This window comes from Mytilus edulis, chromosome 4, assembly GCF_963676685.1.
Source record: "Mytilus edulis chromosome 4, xbMytEdul2.2, whole genome shotgun sequence".
Classification (NCBI taxonomy): domain Eukaryota; kingdom Metazoa; phylum Mollusca; class Bivalvia; order Mytilida; family Mytilidae; genus Mytilus; species Mytilus edulis.
The window spans coordinates 33491865-33515745 of record NC_092347.1 but is presented as its reverse complement, the minus strand read 5'-3'; the positions used below and the strand labels follow the sequence as shown (position 1 = coordinate 33515745).

The 23881-nt window shown below is 31.6% G+C and overlaps 1 long non-coding RNA gene across 3 annotated transcripts in view; it reads right to left on the bottom strand.

Annotated features, from left to right (window-relative positions):
- LOC139519513 (uncharacterized) overlaps positions 1 to 23881 on the bottom strand; it is a 41001-nt gene that overhangs the window by 3111 nt on the left and 14009 nt on the right. Inside the window, exons 1-2 of one of the 3 annotated variants that reach the window (XR_011663612.1) lie at positions 8291 to 8766; positions 6022 to 6229 (exon numbers count right to left, since the gene is read on the bottom strand). This is a non-coding gene — a long non-coding RNA (uncharacterized lncRNA). Of the gene's footprint in view, positions 1 to 6021; positions 6230 to 8290; positions 8767 to 23881 lie in introns of those variants that run through there. The other 2 variants (XR_011663613.1, XR_011663611.1) reach the window with 2 other exon arrangements.

Here is a 23881-nt window from a genome sequence, read left to right as displayed (position 1 = left end):
TTGTAGTTGTTAATTTCTGTGTCATTTTGGTTTCTTGTGGAGAATTGTCTCATTGGCAATCATACCACATCTTTTTTTATATGTATTTGCTTACTATTTGTATGGTTGAATTTATATTATTTTGTGGTGGATCATCAGTATCATTAGTAAAAAATTGTTAAAATGTTCCTCATTTTAGAATACATTTATTGGTTTTTAGTAATGACAATGCCTGACATGATGTTTGGGGCTATATGATCTAGGAAGAGAACCTTTGTGCTGATTTTTTTTTATCAATTCTTTGATAATATCCCCTCCAAATCTGGTCGAAGCAAAGAAAAATATTGACCAATATGACAATGATTTCACATAAAGAACCTTTGAGCATGCTTCAAAGACTCACAACTGCTCCAAAAGTAATATGATAGAATTTCAAGTATGTCAAGTGGATATTATCAACAGCTTAATTAGTCTTAATATGTTTAAATATCTAAAAAGTAATAGTATTCAAAAGGTTATGCAAAATTATTCTCTTTTCATTTTTTTCTGTTATATGGATACTAATATAAGTGATACATGTACCAATACAGTATGTGTTGTGGTATGAAAGTGTAGTAATTAACATTTACTGTATCAATGTTAATTCACACAAATTAAGAAATAAACAAATGAATGAAACATGTTCAACATGTACAATAAAATATAGTTTTAGAAATCAGGTTAAATTGAAGTTCACATGAATACGGATTTAATGAGGTCGACTTTATCACTTGCAAGTGAATACTTCATTATCAATATTATTTAACATAATTTGACAAAATTGAACCATTTTGGCTGCTAAAAGCGAATTATTATTTCACTATTTCAGTTTTATAATTGATTGAACAAAAACGAATCATACTTTAGATTTTTATGCATCTCTTAGCTAGTGCCCCTTTAAACATATACTTGAAGGACCATTTACACTCAGGACCAAGTCATCAGTAGGCAGTACAGATGTATTAAAACAACCTAGCATCATATTGCTAGTAGCGGGAGTAGTATTGTTAGGTAAATTTGGTCTTTTTTTTTAAAATTTGGTCAATGAACAATCGAAATAGAATGCTTTTATCTTCCTATTACTTACATTGTACATAGAGGTGATACTTCTTTGACAAATCCTTGTACATGAGAGTTGTCTGTCAAATCTTTATTTCACAAAGAATGAATTGCATAACAATGAACTGAGCTCAAAGCAAAGTAATTTAATAATACACTTAGACAAAGAGCTAAATCCAGTGATATACTTTGTACTACAGGTCCTTCACGAACATCCATCGACCAAAACCATATCCCAATAACATGCCATACTACATGGTTGGATCAGAAGTCCTGAAAAAGACATGATTTTTTTTATCGTATTTTAAGTATATATGCACAGTTTAAAACTTTTTTGTGGTATAATTATTCAGTATCTAGCAACTATCAATTTGCTTCATGCAAAAATTGATATAGGTTGAGTGCCCCTCTGTTGGAAATAAGAACACACCTCCACCTAATTTTAGTCATCTGATGAAAAAACATTCAAAACTATAAAATGTTATCCAAGACTTGTCAGTGTCTATTTACCATTGCCACTGAATCAGTGATATATCGTACACATAATTATAAACATGCAAGACTAAAATTTTAAAGTACATATACAAATGTTCAAATGACAAAGCAATTATAGGCAACCATACAGCCTTCAAAAATGAGGGAAACTGTCCCAACATGAAAAGTATGCATTAATACAATTGAGAAGAGTAATGGCCTGATTCATAATTCCACTAATAAACAGGTCGGGAACATCTACCCTTCAAATAAACCAGATGCTCCACAGGGCGTAGCTTGATACTACAGCAGAGGTCCAACCCTGAACAGTTGGGGCAAGTATGGACACAACATTAAAGCCTGATACAGCTCTGAATTTGGATTGTGATCAAATAGTCAAAACAGAATAGGTTTCCGACACAGAATGAATGTGGTCTAAGAACTTAAAACATTTAATTTTAAATTGGACTTTTACCTATTGTGGTCCTTTATCCAAAATCTTAATACATGGTTTGAGGCACTTGTCGCAGAAAAAAAATCCAATATAGACTTAGGGGTTGCCCATTTGATATTCTGGGGGGGGGGGCAGGAGGATTTGTTTTTGACAGGTTATTGACAGGTTATCTATTTTTGTAATCTAAGAGGACAAATTATTCATTTTCTGCACTATTGAAGCAAGATTTTTCATTTTCATTAAAGCAAGGGACTGATTATTCATTTTCACAACTGTATTTGTGATATTCAAAAACATACAATTTTTAAATGATTTGTTTATTATAAACAACATATTTGTGTTTCCTTTAAATTTTTATTTTGACATTTTTTTTTGCATGCCGAATGCTATAAATTTTATTTTGACATTTTTTTTTGGTATGCTGAATTGATGTGCACGCAACTGCGTGTTGGCGTATAGGGAGCTACGCGCCTGAATACAATTTAATTAAATATACTTTAAACAACTGGGAATCCTCCCCCTTTATAAGTAGAGACAATCCATAACCTACATCTCAGAAATATTAATCTTAAATTTATATAAATGAAAAGTAAGCTTCCATAAACAGTGGCGTAGCCAGGGTTGAAATGATGTGGATGTTTTGCCGAGCGGAGCGAGGCGAAAATTTGTTTGGACCTTTTTATGCAGAAAAATATTTTTTATTTAAGCACATGTCTACTCCCCCAGGATCCGACACTAGTTAGATTTTTGTTTAAATTCAAAATACCCACCAATTCATATATTTATATTTTAAACCAAATTTTATTGTTTCCTCGAAACTACCATCATTCAATTCATAAATATTTGATGTAAAGTTTCCCACCCAATCTTATATTTGACATATCAAAAACGGACCCCATTACAGCGGCACTTCTGTATAATTTAGGAACTTCGGAATATGGGAACTGAAGTGACTTTTCTTTCCAGGAATTTGAGTCTACAACCTTGGGTTTCTTGATTTTTGATTACTGAGCTAAACGCGTTGCAGGAGACATGAAAATACCAGGCGTCCGATCATCTGGTCTTGTTAGCACTCTCATTTGTACAATTCTTGTTAGATTAAGTGAAACTCATATCTTAAGCAATGTCTTTGACAATTTGGAAAATAAGTCGTAATCAAATATTTTTAACCAGTTATGACCCTTTGAAATATAAATTGTAATGGAAATCACATTTCATTTGCTGTGAAGCTTTTATTTCTCTTAAGATATTGAAAAGAAAAAAGAAAAAGAAAAAAAGTGCTTTTTTAGTTATGCCTTGTTCCTTGCCATTTGATAAATAAAATATGACATATAATGTGCATGGCGGGTAATATTGGATCTTTGTTCTTTACTGATTGAAAATAAGATTAGTATTTGAACCTAGATAGAAACTGGAATTCATAAGCCTTGGACTTATCACGATCTATTACAAATTGATTTTATTTTTATCACGTCGTTTACCATGTCGCAAGAAACGATATCATGATATGATGTTTTATTTGTTAGTCAAATGAGAAGCCATCACTCCACTAGGTTCATGATTTTAGATGAAACATGTCCACGGGTCTGCGTATCAGTCCTTTCCGCTTGTCTTAGCCGATGACGTAGACCTTTTTACGAACAAAAGTTAACTTGGAACACTATTCTGCAATTCAACTATCTTGTTTACATGTATACACTAAATTATCCTAAATGAAAGACCAGGCATACTGCTTCGAAAAAGACTGGACGTTATCCTCATATCCTCAGCCTTCTTACATTTGGATACTTCCGAGTTAAACTGCTGTTTTATTTTTGTCAAAATGATGTGGATGCTTGAGCATCCGAGCATACATGCAAGCTACGCCACTGATAAATAAAATTCAACAGTTTCTTAAAATGAGTAAAAGTGGTTTATAGTCATACCCCAACATGTTGACCATAGATAGACAAACAATTCACTTGCATTCGATTCGCATTTGAACTATATGTGTTTGTTAATGTAAACTGTTTCAAATGTGAATTAAACTAATTCAAATTAGGTGTGAACTCAGTATATATGATTCTCAGGTAGTTTCAAACTTAAAGATACTTTTAAGGGAAGGGAAAGAAACGGATAAAATTATGTGTGTTACAAACACTGTTTATTCAAGTCAGAATCCTGGATCTCAATAGTACTTTGATAATGTCAAATAATACATAATAAATACATGTAGTAGTTACATACAATACTACATGTATTTATTACGTATTAAATGACATTTATTTTAGTGATTGGTAATTAGGAAAAATCTGAAATTCAGGTGTAAATTGCCTGGTTTCTGTAAATAATATCGCATGAGATAAAGTGAAATCTAAAGTCTGGAAAATTGACGGTACATGTAACTTGAAAAGGGTTGTGTTTGATGGGAGCGGAAATTTTACCTTGCAACATGCCAAATACTAACGCAAAATTACAAAGTCAAACGACCTTTCGGAATCGTGACGAAATATCAGATGTCCCCATCTTAGCTCATTAAAGACATAGCATGCACGTGACCAGCGAAATAGTTCAAGGTTAGAAATATAGATAACTGGACTTCGGGCACAAAACAATCAATCATTATACATAACATGGAGGACATTCTGCGTGTTGTTTTGGTTTGAATTAAAATAAGTAAACACGAAATGATATGTGTTTCTAACATAAAGTAACACATAGACTTGATATCAAGTGCATTTTCAAATATGCAACCATATATACATTTGTAAGAACATCATTTTAATATTTGGTTCCAGACATGTGACAGGAACAAGAATATGTGGCGGGGTTAAACACATTTCTTAGATAACGGAATGTTTTGTTTGTTTAATGTCTAATGGTAAATATGTCATGCTCATTACAAAACGAGAAAAAAATTGACGAGTTTAAAAAAGATGGATTCTGCAAGGTGGGTCGATCCTGATGAAAAATACGCTAAAAAGGGATATCTTTTTTCTGATTTGGTTCCATTGATATATTCTCCAGAACTAGAAATTAAAGAAACAACAGACACGGCTTCCTCTGCCTTAATTTTAGACCTATTCCTCGAATTTGACATACACGGTCATCTCAGTACCAGAATCTATGAAAAACGAGACGATTTTAATTTTGAAATTATCAATTTCCCCCACCTTAGTAGCAATATACCAACTTCACCTGTATATATTTGGGATATACATTATATATCTTATTCGGCATTCAAGAGCTTGCAGCTCCTACTCAGACTTTGTAAAACGTCATCAGTGTCTGAGCAGAAAGTTGATGAACCAGGGGTATTTATGTCAATGAACGTCTCTTCCTTTTTCTATAAAATTTCATCGGAAGGTTCAAAACCCATGTTGATAAATTTTCCGTATCAACTTCACAAATTATACACAATGGTCTTAAAGTATAGATTCTGGGTACTGTCGTTGTTTATCATAGTAATAACGTGTTATCATGGTTATATTATTCTTTTATTTGTCTTCATGAATATTACTTTTAATTTACTGTTTAGTCTGGTGATATCCATTTGTCGTGAATTTGTTCTTATAACTCCCGTCATTGTGTTATTGTTCTATGATAGATTTGTATTCATGTCTTTCATTTTTGCTAATGTCCTTTGTCTATATGTCTTTTTATGTTTTTTTGACACATATGACGTGGCTCTGTACTTATACATCCCGTCATTTTGTTATTGTGCTATTGTAAAATTTGTGTATTGTCTTTTAATTTTGATAATGTGCTTTGTCTCCATATTCCTGTTTATCTTATATATACTGTTTGATACATATGACGTGGCTCTGTACTTATACATCCACTCATTGTGCTATTGTAAATTTTAGTATTGTCTTTAATTTTGCTAATGTGCTTTGTCTATATGCCTTTTTGTGCTTTTATTGATAGACATGTTTGTTAGTTTTTATATTGATTTAGATTATAACACGGTGTTGACCGCTGTGCCACTGTTTTTGTCATTTTTGCCTATTATATCTGTTTGTTTAGTTCACACATCGTTGTTAATATAAATAAAGTTTTAATGCAATACTATATTTTGACACTGGGCTATGACAATGCCTTCCTTGATGTCCGCCGTCTGTGTTTTTTGTTGGACGTTGTAAAAAACACATGATCACCTTGGCCAACCTTAGTCAGAAACCGTTTTATGGTATCTCTTTGTTTTTTGTGTAACCGACAACCAACATCTTGACCACCATGACATGACTGAAAATAAAAAAAAAAAAAACAATAGATAAAAATGAACTGTTAGTATAGAGAAAAAATGACCTGTAAATAAATCCTAATTTTGCAGTAAATAAATAATGTGGTCCTAGCACTGAACTTTATATGGATTAAGCACTCACGTAAAGATTTTTATTTAAATTTTTTTTACAAGTGATACAAGTTTTTCTATGATCTTTTGTTTTATTGTTCGTTACTAGTTGTCAAAATAATACTCCTCCCTTGAACTGCTGTTGATCCTGCTACTCATCATAAGCATTTATGTACAATATAAACTCAAAACTACTCTCATGGCAACGTAAGCGCAATTGCATGGTACAGGACTGAATAAAACGCCGTGAATCTAAATAAATGACATATCGAAAACGCGATAAAAATTAAAATTATTTCCTAGAAATTAGGAGGAACAATATATAAAACAATATTTCAAAGAAAACATCAATGAAAATGGGATATGAAAGAAAAATAATATACTATAATTAAATATTTTTTGCACGTGTTTATTAATTAAGAATTCGGTATTACAGGAAAGGACTAGTTCTCTCAAAATTTGCCTGTATTACATGTATGTTGCAAAATGATACCCTGTTGGTAGGCAAGAAGAGAATAATAATAATAAAAAAACATTCGCCATCTTTTATTTCAAATAATTGATGCGGACATTTTTCCATTTTTGAAAATTATATCGTAATATTAAACACTTAAAAGTACACAGTTGTATGGTGTATTGTGTCTGATACCATATAACAAATATGTATAAGACGTTTTTATATAAGACATGAAAGAAAACTTATAAAGAAAGAAATCGCTGTTTTAAAAAAATAAACCTCGTTTTGTTCTTATTACCGACATATTGGTCTTAATTAATATGCAGAAATACACTAGAAACAAATTATCATTCTGATCAAGAATAGCTTTGCTCAATCAAGGCAATTATTCATAGCTAATATACTGAAATATTTGCGATTGACGTTAAGCGCCTGTTTGATCATATAATTTACTTTGATCGTAAAACGCTAACATTTTCTTGTCATTCATTTTATTATTTTAAACTATAACTTTAAATCATGAAATTGAGCCAGAGTTATACAGTACAAAATGATTTTAGTAAATCATCAAAACTTATATAACTTTTAATGATTATTTTATGAGTTTTTGACTAACAATATAGAACTGTGTTCATTTTTCGTAATGGTGCCCATAAATTCTACTTTAAAACCAATCGGTGGGAAAACAATTTCACGAGGAAACCTGAAAATGCATGGAGTTCTACATGCACTCACACGTGGAGATGTTAGGTAAGAAAGTATCCTGACCTATTTTTGGAATTTTGATCAGACTTTTAAAATTAAATATCAAACTTTCAAATTTTTGAAATTACATGCTTATTAAATGTATCCGTTCCAAAACTATTTCTTCCAAAAGTTTCCTGTCTTCTTATGGGTTTCTGTTAAATCATGGTCACTTTTAATTGTAAAATTAGGATGCTCATTATCATTGATTCTTTGGATTTTTTTTATTGTAGTCCTTGATCGTGATCGAAAAACGCTTTTCCCTATTGGATTCTTGAGACGAAAGCTTACGAAATGAGAAAACAAATATTATCGTATGATCAGGGTTTATGGTTTATCGCTAGTATCATCGGGGTTTTCAATCCGGTTTTTTTTTGGGGGGGGGGGGGAAACATCTGAGAAATTGTCTATTTCATTTATTGGTGTTTGCTTAACACCCAGTGGCAAATATATCATGCATATAAACAACAATAAATGCAACAGATAGGTCCTGTAATAGAGTCCGTCCGGGAAGAAGGTCGGGGAAATTTGGAAAGATATGCTATAATCATGTACCTACCATGCAATCACGCGTGAATTTATACGTATCATATGATATTAGAAACCAGTCTTTCAGAATCTTTCCTGTGTGGTCGTCACGTTTATATACGATTTTAATCCTCACGTTTCCCATGTATTCTTCACTCGTATTGTCAAGGTTAGAAACAAAATATATTTAATTATTATATATGGCGTTCAAGTGTAGACCTACCTCTAAAATAATCAAAATTTCAGAAAATAAATGTCCATTTCTTACGAATGACATGTAAAAAAAAGATAAGCACGTCTAAAATATGACAATGATAGATAATTTTCCACTTTATCTCGTTTACAATTTGATCAAAAGTACACATAAGTTGACAGGTCAAAGTGATAAACTGTCTCCACCAGTTATGTTGCTTGTCTTTAATTCTATTGGACACTTTTTCTCATGGTAAAAACAACGCAGAATTCCTCCGAAACAATCGAAGCCTTGTATTTGTACAAGTACCAGAGTCTCGATTCAAGGTCCTTCTCAAAAACGAGGACAAAAACTCGACCGAATTCGAGTGCATAGGACAATAAAATTGTTTATTTATAGCAAGAAAACACAGCTTCCATGCAATTAGAAGTTTCCAGCGTCTTAGTCTGACGACATCTCAAGACTTTTGACTGTAATCACTGTCATTGCGAAGAATATAATGCATTACTTTTCTATTGAATTTATGGCGTGACCCTGAGCTCTATGTACTGTTATATTAAACTTTGGAACCATTGGTCCGTTCTTATAAGTCTGACACAGTTAAAGTAACAAATCATAACGATGATCACCTAGTTAATTTGTTTATCACAATAAGTACATTTGTACTACAAATTAAATTTATTAACTAGTATTCTCTCTTTAATTGTTTCTCATTTTGTTATTTTGGGGCCTTTGTACAGCTTAGTATATGTACTCACTATATGTACTTCCACTAAAATTAGCTATCATAGTTTACTATTTCTACTTTTGTTCTCAATTTGTAATTTTAGGGCTTTTATAACTTTTTATACAGTGTGGGTTTTGCTCATGGTTGTAGGCCGTGCAATAACTGGTAGTTGTTTTAACGTCCTTGTCCTTTGTTTGGGGTATTGTTCTCTGAATCACAAAATCATCAACAGTTACTGTTATGTAGAAGATAACGACAACCCGCTTATCCATATAAAAAAACTTGATGCAGTTACATATTTGTTTGTTTTTTTAAACGAGAACATGATATAAGAACTGCCCACATTTGATATGCATGCAGTTCCTATGCTGAGTATTTTTTAGGTTTCGTGAGAAAAAAGGGACGTAAGTCTAATTCGTATTGGCATTCTTCACAACTTAAACAAGTCGTAATGAAACATTCTGTCGCGCTTTCGATATTTTTATCAGATAACGAGAAATGATTTAAAGTTTTAAAGTTTCTTACACGTTGCTAGTTCAAAAAACAACTGTTCTAGCATTACTTTTTCTTAATGATAAATTTTGAGTTCAGCTTATTTTTTTATACGTTTGTCGTTTTGCAAAATAGTTCGGTCCTTAAAGAAAACATCGACTTTTGTAATTTATTTATAATGAAACAATTTTTGCGCAATAATATTTTGCAGAAAAAAAACTTTTTGATTTCTGTTATCTTGACCTTAAAAGATCAGTTTGATTTTGCCTCGCAGCCACCTTGTAGTGTATGCTATCTCTCTGATAGCCTCTGACCTTTGTTAGTCTTGTATTTTTTTAATTTTAGTTTCTTGTGTACAATTCGGAAATTAGTATAGCGTTCATTATCACTGAACTAGTATATATTTGTTTAGGGGCCAGCTGAAGGACACCTCCAGGTGCGGGAATGTCTCGTTACATTGAAGACCTGTTGGTGACCTTCTGCATTTGTTTTTTCTATGGTCGGGTTGTTGTCTCTTTGACACATTCCCCATTTCCATTCTCAATTTTATCGTTGTAGTTACATTAAAACATTGTTAAATTATTTTTTTCTTCAATCCTAATGATAAAGAAATCCTATTTTTTAGGTTTAGTTATTAAAGATATTGCCGAAATTATATGAAAAAATAATATGACAAATTCTAAGAGGCAAGCAACAAATTTTCACAGAGTGTCAGAAGTTAAAAAAAAGATTTTAGACAAGATATGCTATAGTAACGTTGTGTAATGACACTAATATAACTGCTGGAAATTTTTAATGGTGGCATATTAAATATTTTCAACCTGACATTATAATTCAAAGGGTCATTTTATACGTTTAAATAAAAAACACATGTTGCCGCTGTGCTAGATCATGAAACAGAATGGTCAAATTTAATTCTCTGACATTAGAAGAACAGTGATTAATTGCTATACTTACTTTTTTATTTATTCATTTATCAAACTAAAAGAGCACAGTTCTATGTGAACTCTAAGGACGCAAAAAACTGATTATAGAGATACTTGAATTGAAATTTTGTAGCCAGACTTTCTTTTCGTCTACAAAAGATTTCAGTGCCGCTCGAATACAAAAGTTAATCCATCCTAATAAATAACGAAGCAGAAGAGCATTGACAACCCAAAATTCCAAAAGTATTTTCCAGCTAAGGTAATCTATTGTAGAACATTAAAATTTCATTAACGTTTCATTTTCAAAAATACATATTTTCTATTATTATCATTAAAACTTTTACAAATGGTTACATTCTTATTATATTTCTGAAATCCATTCTCGGAATATTATTCATTAAATTTTTGTGATACTAGTTAATATCCTTGTTATGTATTATTGCATATGTCACGTAAAAAATGTTTTCTGAAACGAAAGTTGTCAAAGTATTTGAAAAAAATATGTTACAAAAAGTATTTTTTCCTTAGGTTTTCAAGGTATTACTGAAATTACAAATAATTCTGTTTAATGATTTTTTTATATATATTTATACATATTAACAGGAAACAAAAGTTCATAGCAATGTTACTTCAAAGTAATATAAAGTACATACAAAATTAAAATGTGTGTCATCGAATGATTATTACATTTTTTTTATTAGGTCAATATCGTAAGGGAAATCTGGGATATGTCGTATTTCCACACGCATAAATCCGGCAAAATTATCGTCAGCTTTATATGTTTAAATAAGATATATGACCTACATTAAATAAAGAGGATAAAATAAAGTTTAAATTCATAATTTATATTCAAGAGGATGGCCTCATTAGGAAGAGCTAATCTTTCTCATGGTCAACTTACCACCCCGAATAAATTTTAAATATACGATATACAACATCTGATATAAGTAAATTTCTTACACATATACACACATTTTCATTTACAGTATATTGTAAACGTACTGTCTACATATATATAGGTATTGTCCTGAACAATAAACGGTTCCAATCAATCATCAATATTTTCCCAATCCCCCCCCCCAAAGGAGAACAGATAAACAGTCATGACAAATGTAAAATGTAATGTTGATATCTTGACCTTTGTGTCGTCGTCGTCGGGTTGGTGTCTTATTGGCGTATACCCTACAATTCATTTTACTAATTTAAAATTGTCAATTTATCTGAGCTTTTTAACATAAGTATAAGCTGTCTTTTTGTTCTACTAAGGTACTAGACAAATAAATGAAATTTAAGAGGAAAAATATGTATGAACTAACCAGATTTTATTTTTAATCATTGTATAGCTCCCTTTAAATTTCTTTTCAAGTAATCAACGTGAAATATGAAGTAGCTGTGAAGTGGCAATGTTACTGCAACTTAGATTTATTCTTGATATTAAATGATAAAATCTTTATAGATGTTTACTGCAATAAAATATACATGTGTACTTAATGATTCTGGAAAAAAATGTCGACGTGTCACAAACCATTAAAAACAGATAAAATAAGAAACTAAAAGGGAGAGAGAGATGTTTTCAGTTTAAAATACGAAATTTTACAAACTGAAATATTTTGATATCTGTTAGTATGAGCAAAGATGGTCAGTTTTTTAATGTATTTCTTTCAGTTTGATATCAATAAATGCTGTCTCTTTCTTCGATATCGAAAATTAATGTTATCCTCAATATTTCTTATAAAAACTGACCGGTGGTGGCAACGTATTTATACATCCCGCTCAGGCAAACGGGCGTATCAGTGGGAAGAGCTTACTGCCGGATGAAAGGAGTCCAGCTGACTTTTTTTCTGAATTTTATAATTTATCATCTCCTTGGATTTGAAAATATTACACATTTTTACAATGTATTATATAATTTAGGAAATATTTTTTTACATTGACATACGGTTATTTTTTTTAATGAAATTTCGAAATAAAATTAACGGTACCAATTTTCTTGCACCAGATGCGCATTTTGACAATACATGTCTCTTCACACCGTGCTCTTCAGTGATGCTCGTGGCCAAAATATTTGAAATCGAAAGTTTATATAAAAGATGAAGAGCTATAATCCAAAAGGTCCAAAAAGTATAGCCAAATCCGTGAAAGGAATCAGACCTTTGCATGAAGGAGATACATTCCTTAATTTATAATAATTTTTATCATTTTGTAACAACAAATTTTAATAACACAAAAAATCCGTATATGTGGTGGTGTTTAACGACCTTGACTGGCCTTTCAGCCCTCGCACGGTCGGCTCGGTGCCCGAAGGCGTTTGGTGAGCTTTAAATATTCTGGTGCCATGGGTCAGGAACAAGTAGTGGAGGTCGCAATATGGAAGCCGCCATCTTGGTTTTGGTGAGTAGATTTTGGTTTTTTACTATTTTGATGTTTATTTTCACTAACGGCTGCTTTCAGGGCCAGTTTGGTCAGCTTGGCAGCCCGCTAGCCTCGATGATGGAGTACAGGTAGATGATCTCGGACGTAGTTCGAAAGATGACAGGAAGCATTATCAAGACCAAAGCCGTGAGGCAGTGAAATGAAGGTCATATCACCCAACAGCCTAGGATACAGCCCTCGGACGTTAATCGGCATAACACTCCCCATAATACAATGGTTTTGGAGTGCATGTTAACGCGGGTACGCCAACTACTACGTCTATCTGTACGGCATGGATTGGTTTCTGTCATCTTAAGTAGTAAGTCGTTGATATCTAACTGTAAACCCTCATCGAAGATAGCGGGTAAAGGAGAGCTGGCCCAGCACGTCCGTTCAGCTGTAATGACTGAGACGTGACTGATGATGGATTGAAAAAATCCGTATTTTCATGCCAGTACCGAAGTACTGGATACTGGGCTGGTGATACCCTCGGGGACTAATAGACCACCAGCAGAGGCATCGACCCAGTGGTTGTAATAAAATTAACGGTACTAATTTTCTTGCACCAGATGCGCATTTCGACAAGACATGTCTCTTGAGTGATGCTCGTGGCCAAAATATTTGAAATCGAAAGCTTATATAAAAGATGAAGAGCTATAATCCAAAAGGTCCAAAAAGTATAGCAAAATCCGTGAAAGGAATCAGAGCTTTGCGTGAGGGAGATACATTCCTTAATTTATAATAATTTCTATCATTTGTTACAGCAAATTTTAATAACACAAAAAAAACCTGCATACTCACTCGTATATAATAGCTATATTGAATACTTGCAACATTTAAAACATACACGAATTATGAACAAATATGTTTTTTTTTATGATTAACGTACAATCTTGGTAGTAATTTAAGTTAAAAACCAAATGGTATGAAAGAGGTTAACACACATCAATATATACAAGGAGTTATGAAATATGTCAGTCTCAAAATAGTCTCTATATACAAAATGTGAATAACATTTGAAATTTTCAAAGTACTGCCAGCAGAACAAATTCTATAAAAGGTATTAAATAATTCAAATAGATTTGCAATTATTCGATGATTACAATCATTATGAAGTATATACAGTCAAAATTAATAGAATGACACTTTAATTTTGTAATTGTAGATTTTTTTTTTATGTTTGCATATAATTTGTATGGACATTGTGTTTATGCGTTACAAGAGCTGATACACTATAGAAACATTCGAAAAAAATATATTGAATCTGGAAAGTATATTAGGAGGACTTTGATTTGTGGTTGGATTGACGTATCTTTGTAGGGTTTTTGTCCTAATGCTCCGATAAAACCAACTATAAATCATAAGCTCCATCCTACATCTATTTGTTTCAAACTAACAAAACAATTCCATTGGCCATACATAGGTAAATAGAAATTGTTTGGCTCCGTGGAAGCAAATCATTCATGTTATATTTAGAGGAAATATACCGTAGTCTTGATGAAACAACAATTTGTTCTATATACTTCCCTGTGACTGTAGTCTTTGTCTGGTTTATGCGGAACTACTTGACGAATTTTACTATACAAAAGGCATTAAAACGGTACCACGAGTGGTGGTGTAAAAATAACAAACATATATCCTTATTGCCCTATAAAGCAGTACTTAACATGTCATACCAAGGATGCGTGATTATACAAAAATACTTAATAATCCTGATTAGGTTTTATTATTTTCACGTTTCCAAATTAAGATTTTATAGAACTAAGTGTATTGAATTTATAAGGGCACGTTTTGGTTACGTATTTTTTTTTTATCAGTTCAACATTTCCAATAAACTTATTTAAAAAAAAAAAAAAATAACTGATTGTAAATTTTAGCAATGCAACAAAATTATACATATATATATATACTTTTTCACTTTTTTGGTCTTTTGGAAAATGTTGTTTGTGCTGTTGTTAGACCCTTCTACAACGAAATTTGTTTTACATGCACGTATAAAAATTGCGGTTTTTATCCAACGCAATCATAGATTTGAACGTAGTTTTCAATTTAGACTCGTTTATATTTTTTCGTTTGGGCTTGTATCATATTTTCCCTCCGGTTTATATGATCCGTTCATCCTACATTGACTCTTAAAATTCAAGAGTCTGTCTAAAAATGAGGGTACTTTTTATATGGCCCTTCCAAATACCGTTTCGATCTCTAACATCACTGAAGAGACATTTATTGTTCAGATCTGGGGTGGTGTTCTCGAAGCTATCTTAGGATTAGGACGTGTCCTAAGTCTATCTTATGACAATTCTTTGTCCTAAGTCGTGTTCTCGAAGCTCTCTTAAATTATGATATATCTCATTTTTCGTTCTAACTTTAGGACACCCAATAAGGTGTCTTAAGATCATCATATCTTCATCCTAGCATAATAAGTTTAAATTTCGCTTTTTGCTCATTATTTTACGTGAAAATGAACATGAAATGAAACGCAGCATCGGTTATTAACTCGTATATAAAGAAATTGTGCATGATTTTAAACTTTGAACTTCGTGTTTCACGATACGATTACACTACAAATTTAATTCTCATTTCAAAACAAAATGTTTTCCAGTTTAAATTACAATCCTTTTTGATATAGAATGAAATTCAAAACAGTGTAGCTGTGGCCATTGATTGACACATTAAAATCATCCATTGACTGGGACAATTTAGGTGAACGTTTGTATGTAACGACCACTGTTCACGACGAACCTACGATAGACATTTAAACTGTGGGGTCACCAAAGGTTTCTTAACGCCTTTAATTATAAAATAATTCGAAAAATTAATCAGGAATAACCTTTGTGTTTTGATTTATATAATTGATATAAATCAAAATATCGTGTTATTTCTGATTAATTTTTCGAATTACTTTATTTAGGTGTTGAGAACCTTTGCTTACCCCATAGTTTAAGTGTTTTTAAAAAGTACATAGTGAGCATTGGTCGTTACATACAAACGTTCACCTAAATTGTCCCAGTCAATGGATGATTTTAATGTGTCAATCAATGGCCACAGCTACACTGTTTTGAATTTCATTCTAATTACATTGGTAATTATGCATTTGATTCTATACATGGTATAATAAAATTCGTAAACAATTTTATTAAATAATTTCGGCATAAATAAATGTTTTATCAAAAAATTACTTTATGATTTAATATTTCGACTTAGGATATGTTTAGGACGTCCTAACATGAGATTCGCCTGAGAAAGCTTCTAGACACAACTTAAGAGTGTCCTAAACTGTTCCTAAGTCCAACCTAAAATTGGTCTAAGATGTGTCTTAGGACGAATCTTAGGATACTTTCGAGAACACCACCCCAGCTGGTGTACTAAAAAAATATTGACACCGTATGTTTGTGGCATAACATCGTGGCCACAAGTTAATTTATTTTTTGTTTAGTATTAAATTTATATTAAGATCCATTTTGTTACATCTTGTGATCAATTTTATTTGGCAATAGCCAATGGCAGTCAGCAGGGTTAAAGAACATCAGTTGTTCGACCTGTTAGTCAAATGCGTTTTGTTTAAATATACTTTTTCACTTTTTTGGTCTTTTGGAAAATGTTGTTTGTGCTGTTTTTAGACCCTTCTACAACGAAATTTGTTTTACATGCACACGTATAAAAATTGCGGTTTAAATCCAAAGCAATCATAGGTTTGAACGTAGTTTTCAATTTAGACTCATATATATTAAAAATAGAAAACAAATGTTTCAATTTTGTGTTTCGTCTTCGTTCGAAATATTTCGATCCATTGTCAGCGTTTTTTGTATATACTACGATCCACTTTTAGCCATTCTTTGCAATCAAAGTTGAATAAAATATTTGGAAATACGTATGTTTAGCGGTGACATAAAAATATGTTATATCTTACCATGGATTTATTTTTTTCATCTCTGATATTAATGAGATGTTTTCCCATGTGATGAAAAACTGCATGAAAAAGTTATGTAATTAGATATATTAAAGAGGTAGACTTTACATAGATAAATTAAGTCGTATAAGAAAAGCAATATGAGTATGTTAGATTTGATGTATGCCTTTTTGTGCTTCTTCGTTACATTTGTTGTTTTTATAGTGATATTAAGATGATAACACAACATTGACTGCTGTACCCCTATTTTTGACATTTTTACTCTTTGAGTATGTTTGTTTTGTTCATGCATCGTTGACAATGTTATGGAATTTGATGAGACTGTCATACAAGTGAGAGGTTTAGCTAGCTATAAAACCAGGTTCAATACATTAGAAAATGCCTGTACCAAGTCAGGAATATGACAGTTGTTATCCATTCGTTTGATGTGTTTGGACTTTTGATTTTGCCTTATTAATCATTTTATTAAAAAAATATTTAACACCATGGTAATTTTTTAAAAGAGCTTGAATATTTCTTATATTGCAGTCATATTGTTCGTCCGTACGTCCGTTCATAGAACAAATGTTTTTGTTCTATCAAATACCTATATTTACTACTTAGTTTAAACAATATTTTATTTAAATAAATTGAATTGGATTGGGAAACAGGCATATTTACTACTTGCTTGCTAGGTCTTTGATTTTTCAAAACGTTGAATGAAAGTATTACTGAGTTCATCTTAATACATTAGTAAGGTATATTCAGGGAATCATAAAATGTGCAATTTTGTGATGAATTAAAGTTGTATTTTCCTTGCGTTACCATGTTTTCTGTAGAACATAGATAAAACAAGGTTTCGCCCCTTTTGCAAAAAATGATTTGTATTTGATACCCGAATTCACCAAAATAAATATATATTTGTTTCATTTTGTGGTTTGCTTTTTTAAAATACTTCGATCCATTTTTATAGCCATTTTTATTGACTGCGAATTATTTTTATCCACTCATATGCATCAAATAAATTTTGAAGGCATCATCCAAAACCAAAACACAAAGAACAACCGATAAAGAATGGGAATCTAGAATATGTCAAAGAAACAACAGCACGACCAAAGAACCGACAACAGCCGAAGGCCACCAATGGGTCTTCCCGCAACCGGAGGAGGGCCTCAGCTGGTCTTAAGCATTAGTGCATGAATTGGAATAACATAGGAAACAGCTATTACCTAAATGTTTATGTTATTTTTAAGTTTTTATAATTTAGTGCATTGTGGAAAATCAAAATGACCCATTCTGTGTTCTGTTTATTTTTTCTTCGGTTCAAATATTGGAATAATTTCAGAAATGCTGTAACGTTATTCATGATTTTTTTTCACGTGTAGTACTATTACATATACAAGTCTTTCTTCTAACCGATTTATTTCGTGATAAACAGGTACCTTTGCACTTAAATATATTAAAGATGATTAATCTTGTAAGGATTATTTTTATTAAAAAAAAAGTAAATGTTCTCTGTCATTAGCAACCTTGAAAAAAAATGTTTAATGGCTTCGACCTTCAAAATTTAATTAAGAAGATTATGTCGTGCGTACCCCAAAAAAACTTATCACATATATCATAAAGGTTATAATTTGGTACGTCAGACACGCGTTCGTCTATACACAAGTACAAGCAGCAACACTTGTAAAACAAAATGGAAGGTAAATCAAATACGAAGTTGGTAAGCATTGAAAATCAAAGTTCTAAAAAGTCTTACCAAATACTGACATGCCCTGGAAAGAGCTACTTAACACAAACAAAGCAAACTAAATATGAGCAATTTGAAATTCAATAAAAGTTTGGTATGATACAAGTTTCTCCAGAAGGGTCAACACTGAGTCCAGCTTTGTGAAGAAAATTTATAGGAAAGGGTATAGTGGATCAATTCATTGCACAAAATTACTACTTGCACATGAGATATAACCATTCCAAGAGCAAAGGAACAGTGCTTGTATGATATACTTACAATTTAATGTTTTGTTATATCTATATTGGAAAATTTGAATGGATTTGACCTTTGCAAGGATAAATATAAATCAACTAACACCCATTTCATGCTAAAATCATCATAACGAGATAAAATATCTATTTATCTAGAAAAATGTTATGTGTTCGTTTTGTGACAATGATATATGTAGAAAAATAATTTAATATGTAAACATTTTATGAGTGATAACTTCACTATCTGCAGCTACTAATCCTCCCCCGAGCAGACACCACAAGGAATTGTAAATCAATTTCAATTTAATGGAAACCCTTATCATACTATTCTTTCATCTTAATACCATACTATTATAAACATAATATTCAAAATAATAATAATAATTAGTAGAATTTTTTGCCAGAAAATAAAGACATATTTTTCGATAGATAAGCAATCAGACTTATTTTATAGCTATTATTTTGAAATTGTAAAATCATTTCAAAGGAGTATTATCAGTTATAAGATAAGTCGTGGTTCCTAATTTTTATATTTGAATTAAATATACTTAGTCGTACTTTTCCGTTTAATCATCAAAGATGCCTATCAAATTAGTTTATGTTTATTGAGAAAATTATAAAATTATCCGCTAATTATGTATTTATCATTGGTTTCGGCATTGCTAAATTTGTTTCGGAGGTAGCCCACTGTTAGAGAAATTGTAAGATAAGAAAGCACAGTCAAAAGAAAAAGTAATAAAAAAGAGACAATCAACAAAAGAAAAGAAAGAGAGCAAGAGAGAATATATAACATATAAAGATAAGAAGACGTGATACGTTTGCTAATAATACAACTATACACCAGAGATCAATAACGTAGAAGTAAGCAGCTTTCGGTCACCATACGGCTTCAACAATGAGCGCATCATACTGTATAACAAGACCCTGCCGTTGTAAAATAGAGAACAACTCAAACGTTAAAAAAACATTGATAATAATGTTTAAAGGGAAAAGGGAGAGTAAAGCAAGTTATGTCGTAACAAACGGTTCCATTTACTTGTATATTCAACAGTCGAAAGTGTTAAAGTTAATTATGCAAATCGACCTTTCAGATGACAAATTCCGATGGAAACAAATTTCCTTTTCATGTCTATTCTGAAACATGTCATCCTGAACATGTATGGAGTATTTGTCACTGAACATGTATGGAGTATTTGTCATCCTGAACATGTATGGAGTATTTGTCACTGAACATGTATGGAGTATTTGTCATCCTGAACATTTATGGAGTATTTGTCATCCTGAACATGTATGGAGTATTTGTCATCCTGAACATGTATGGAGTATTTGTCACTGAACATGTATGGAGTATTTGTCACTGAACATGTATGGAGTATTTGTCATCCTGAACATTTATGGAGTATTTGTCATCCTGAACATGTATGGAGTATTTGTCATCCTGGACATGTATGGAGTATTTGTCACTGAACATGTATGGAGTATTTGTCACTGAGCATGTATGGAGTATTTGTCACTGAACTTGTATGGAGTATTTGTCATCCTGAACATGTATGGAGTATTTGTCATCCTGAACATGTATGGAGTATTTGTCATCCTGAACATGTATGGAGTATTTGCCACTGGGCACAAAGAAACCAACTAACAATTTATCTTCTACCTATTTTATCATTATTTTAGAGAATTTAATTATGTTTTTATTTATTTTATAAATCGACTTGTTCGTATCCCTGAAAAGATTAATTTGCTGACATGTATCATCATATACTTGTGGTTGTTCAAATGTTTGCTGTCGTGGTTGTCTAAATGTTTGTACTCGTGGTTGTCTAAATGTTCGTACTCGTGGTTGTCTTTATGTCTGTACTCGCGGTTGTCTAAATGTTTGTACTCGTGGTTGTCTAAATGTTTGCATTGTATCTTTACTCTCTCTACTACGAAAACGTCAGGTATATCATAAGTGTATTTGTTGGATTTCATTAAATTTTATCGTCTGTTATTGTTTATGTTACTCAGCACTGTGTTACTTAATCCCGAGATGTGATTTTATAAACATCTATAGCAAGGAACTCTGTTCTAACAATGCAAGTGACAGGACTGCCTTAAGGGCATACGATACAGTTTTGATCCCGTATTTACATTTAATAAACATTTCCATATAGACTATTTTTTACCTGATTAAATCAAATATGTTATAAAAAATATACCTTCATGCGCTACTTTTTGAGTGAAATGAGGTCGAAATTTTGTATGTTTGCTCAAAATTCGGAATTTTGGCCGTATATTTTCTCTTTCGAAAAAAAGACATAACTTTTTTGTTTTAAACACAAATTGTTTTTGTTTAATAATTTGTACTTTTTATAAGTTTTTTATAAGTATCTTAAAAAAATAATACATTTTTTATTCAGAAATAACTCATATTTATCAAATGTTCATGAATGAATAAAAAACATCATTTTTTGCTGTATATTTATCAAATTTAAAAAAAATTGCACTATTTACGCTTGATAATTGGCACACATTATCTTCTCGCGTAATCAAACCAAATAACATTTTAAAAAAGAGGGGTCCATGAACTCATTTTCAAGTTAAATAAGTTTGAATGATAAAAATCAGTCGAAAACTGAATCTTTTTCCGATATGGTTTCTCCCCTGTAACTGTATCGTATGCCCTTAAACGTACAGCGTGAGAGTTTATGCAATGTTGTAGGCCGTAAGTTATTTTTAGATGAAAAGCAGCAACAAAAACGATTCATGCACTGACTATGGTTTTGCCAAATGCTTTTGTGGGTTTTGTGTCATATATTATTACACCAAAATTTCTTTTTTCATTCTGAAGGGAATAAAGGAAATATTTGTATAAAATGAAGAAATTTCTTGCAATTGTCATTTTGTCTGTCAACCAACAATGGTGGAATAAAGAAACTGTTTAAATTGAAATAAATTTCTATATTGCCTTAAACGTACAGCGTGAGCGTTTGTGCAATGTAATAGGACTTAAGTTATTTTTAGATAAAAAGCAGCGACAACCAACAATGATGGAATAAAGAACATGTTTAAATTGAAATAAAGAAATATATTGCAATTTTCAATTGGCAAGTCAACCGAAAATAATGGAATTAAGGAAATTTATAATATAAAATAAAAGAAATATCTTTCAATTGTCAATTGGCCAGATAACCAACAATGCATGCTCATTGAAGACAGAGATTAAGGTCACCGTCAAGTATGTTGAAATAAGTAACGTTATACGGACGAGAGACACTTGAATGAGAATGTATCATTTCTTCAGTATAAATTTCTGACTTATCATCATACAGTATATATGTTTTGCATTGTGCGTGTAGTGATGCACGTTATATTACATTTAGTAAACAACCAGAATGAAGAGAATTAGATGGAAATCCCACTAATAATTATTAATAAATATAATATTTTTTTTCATGCTCAGAATAATTATGCTAAATGATTGCAATAAAGGTCGGTAAATTAATAGCGGCATTAAAGGCAAATATCTTAATTCCGTAATACACCCCTATCCCTCCCTCCTGGTATCAATCATAAGTCTTATTAAGACGAAATTAATTGAAACAAGATCTTTGGTTCATTTCAAGTAGAAAGCGGAAATGATTTTTGTTTGACGGTTTGTTTTAATAAGTGAGGCGACCTCAAAATCGTCTATGCTATCAAAAATATTATGTATAATAACTGTCAACAGTTGTTGGTTTAATCATATTTAAATCGTTATATTATAAATTCTTATTTCACCAACCCAGTTCAAAACCCCGTAGTGTTTAAATAAAAAACCAGAATTGAACACAAAAGAAAATCCGAATGAAACATTTCAAGATTATGCCGATATTACGTATACATTTATTATCATATCAAAAGCATGCAGCAATGTGGCCTCACATATAACGCTGATAAAAGCATCCAGCAATATAGCGTTATAAAATGCTTATAAAGGCATCCAACAATGTGGCTTGACAAATCTGAATTTAACTATATATCTAACTTACTTAAAGGATATCGAACTGTTAGAACTACAATATAAAACTACTACCCCCTAAAAAATAAAGCTGATAAAATCATGCAGCAATGTAGACGTACAAAAAATACTGATAAAATCATCAAGTAATGTAGCCGTATAAAATGCTGATAAAGGCATACAGCAATGTGGCCTTACAAAAAAAAAATGCTTGGTTTTCACAATAGTGTTTTGAATGACTGACCGAGTACTAAATTAACTATTTCTAAGGAAATCGAACTGTAACGGACTGTTAGAACTACAATACAAAACTGCTACCCCCTAAAAAAGCCCACATAATCCCTTAAATAATTTGCATAAAATCCTCTAAATCCGTGGCCTCCGAATATACTGATATTGTTATAAGGTGCTCAAGAATATTTTGTTTCGATTGAAGCACCTATATCGTGTTACAACTCGGAAAGCAAGGTTTTCAGACGACTGTTATGTTAGGACTTTTTATTCCCATTCGTGTTTTGATGCTTACAATCGGATTTGGATTTCTACCTTTTGTTCTAGATTGTACTTTGATGAAGGATTTACATGTGCTAACCTTATATTTGTCATCATAAAAATGTTCACTGTGATACCAATCCAAATCTTTATTACTAAGAATGTAATGGAACAGTGCTTGCTGTTCGGTGTGAGCCAAGGCTCCGTGTTGAAGGCCGTACATTGACCCATAATGGTTTACTTTTATAAATTGTGACTTGGATGGAGAGTTGTCTCATTGGCACTCATACCACATCTTCCTATAGTTATTCCACTCTGTCAAGAAAGACATATATTGACACCGACTCTTCAAGAGTGCATAAACTGAGATGTTTAATTATAATATATAAAATATAGGTATTTGAATTGTATGTAGCAGATCAGGAAAGGATATTTTCTATAATAGCTATGTCATATATTTGTCAATGAAGAAATTGTATCGAAACACTCTGGTATTCTGGTATAGTGAATGAACTGTTATGTATAGATACATGACATGCACGAAGGTATATTCAATTAAATGCCGAGAAAAGGGAAATTCACTTCCAGAAAATTTAAATCATCACCACATGTCGATAAATTTTCTGAATGAATGTTTGTGTATGACCTGGTATGATGTATATAGTTGATGGGCAGTCTTAAAATATTGATTGCTTAAATGGGGAAATGAAGCTTTAGA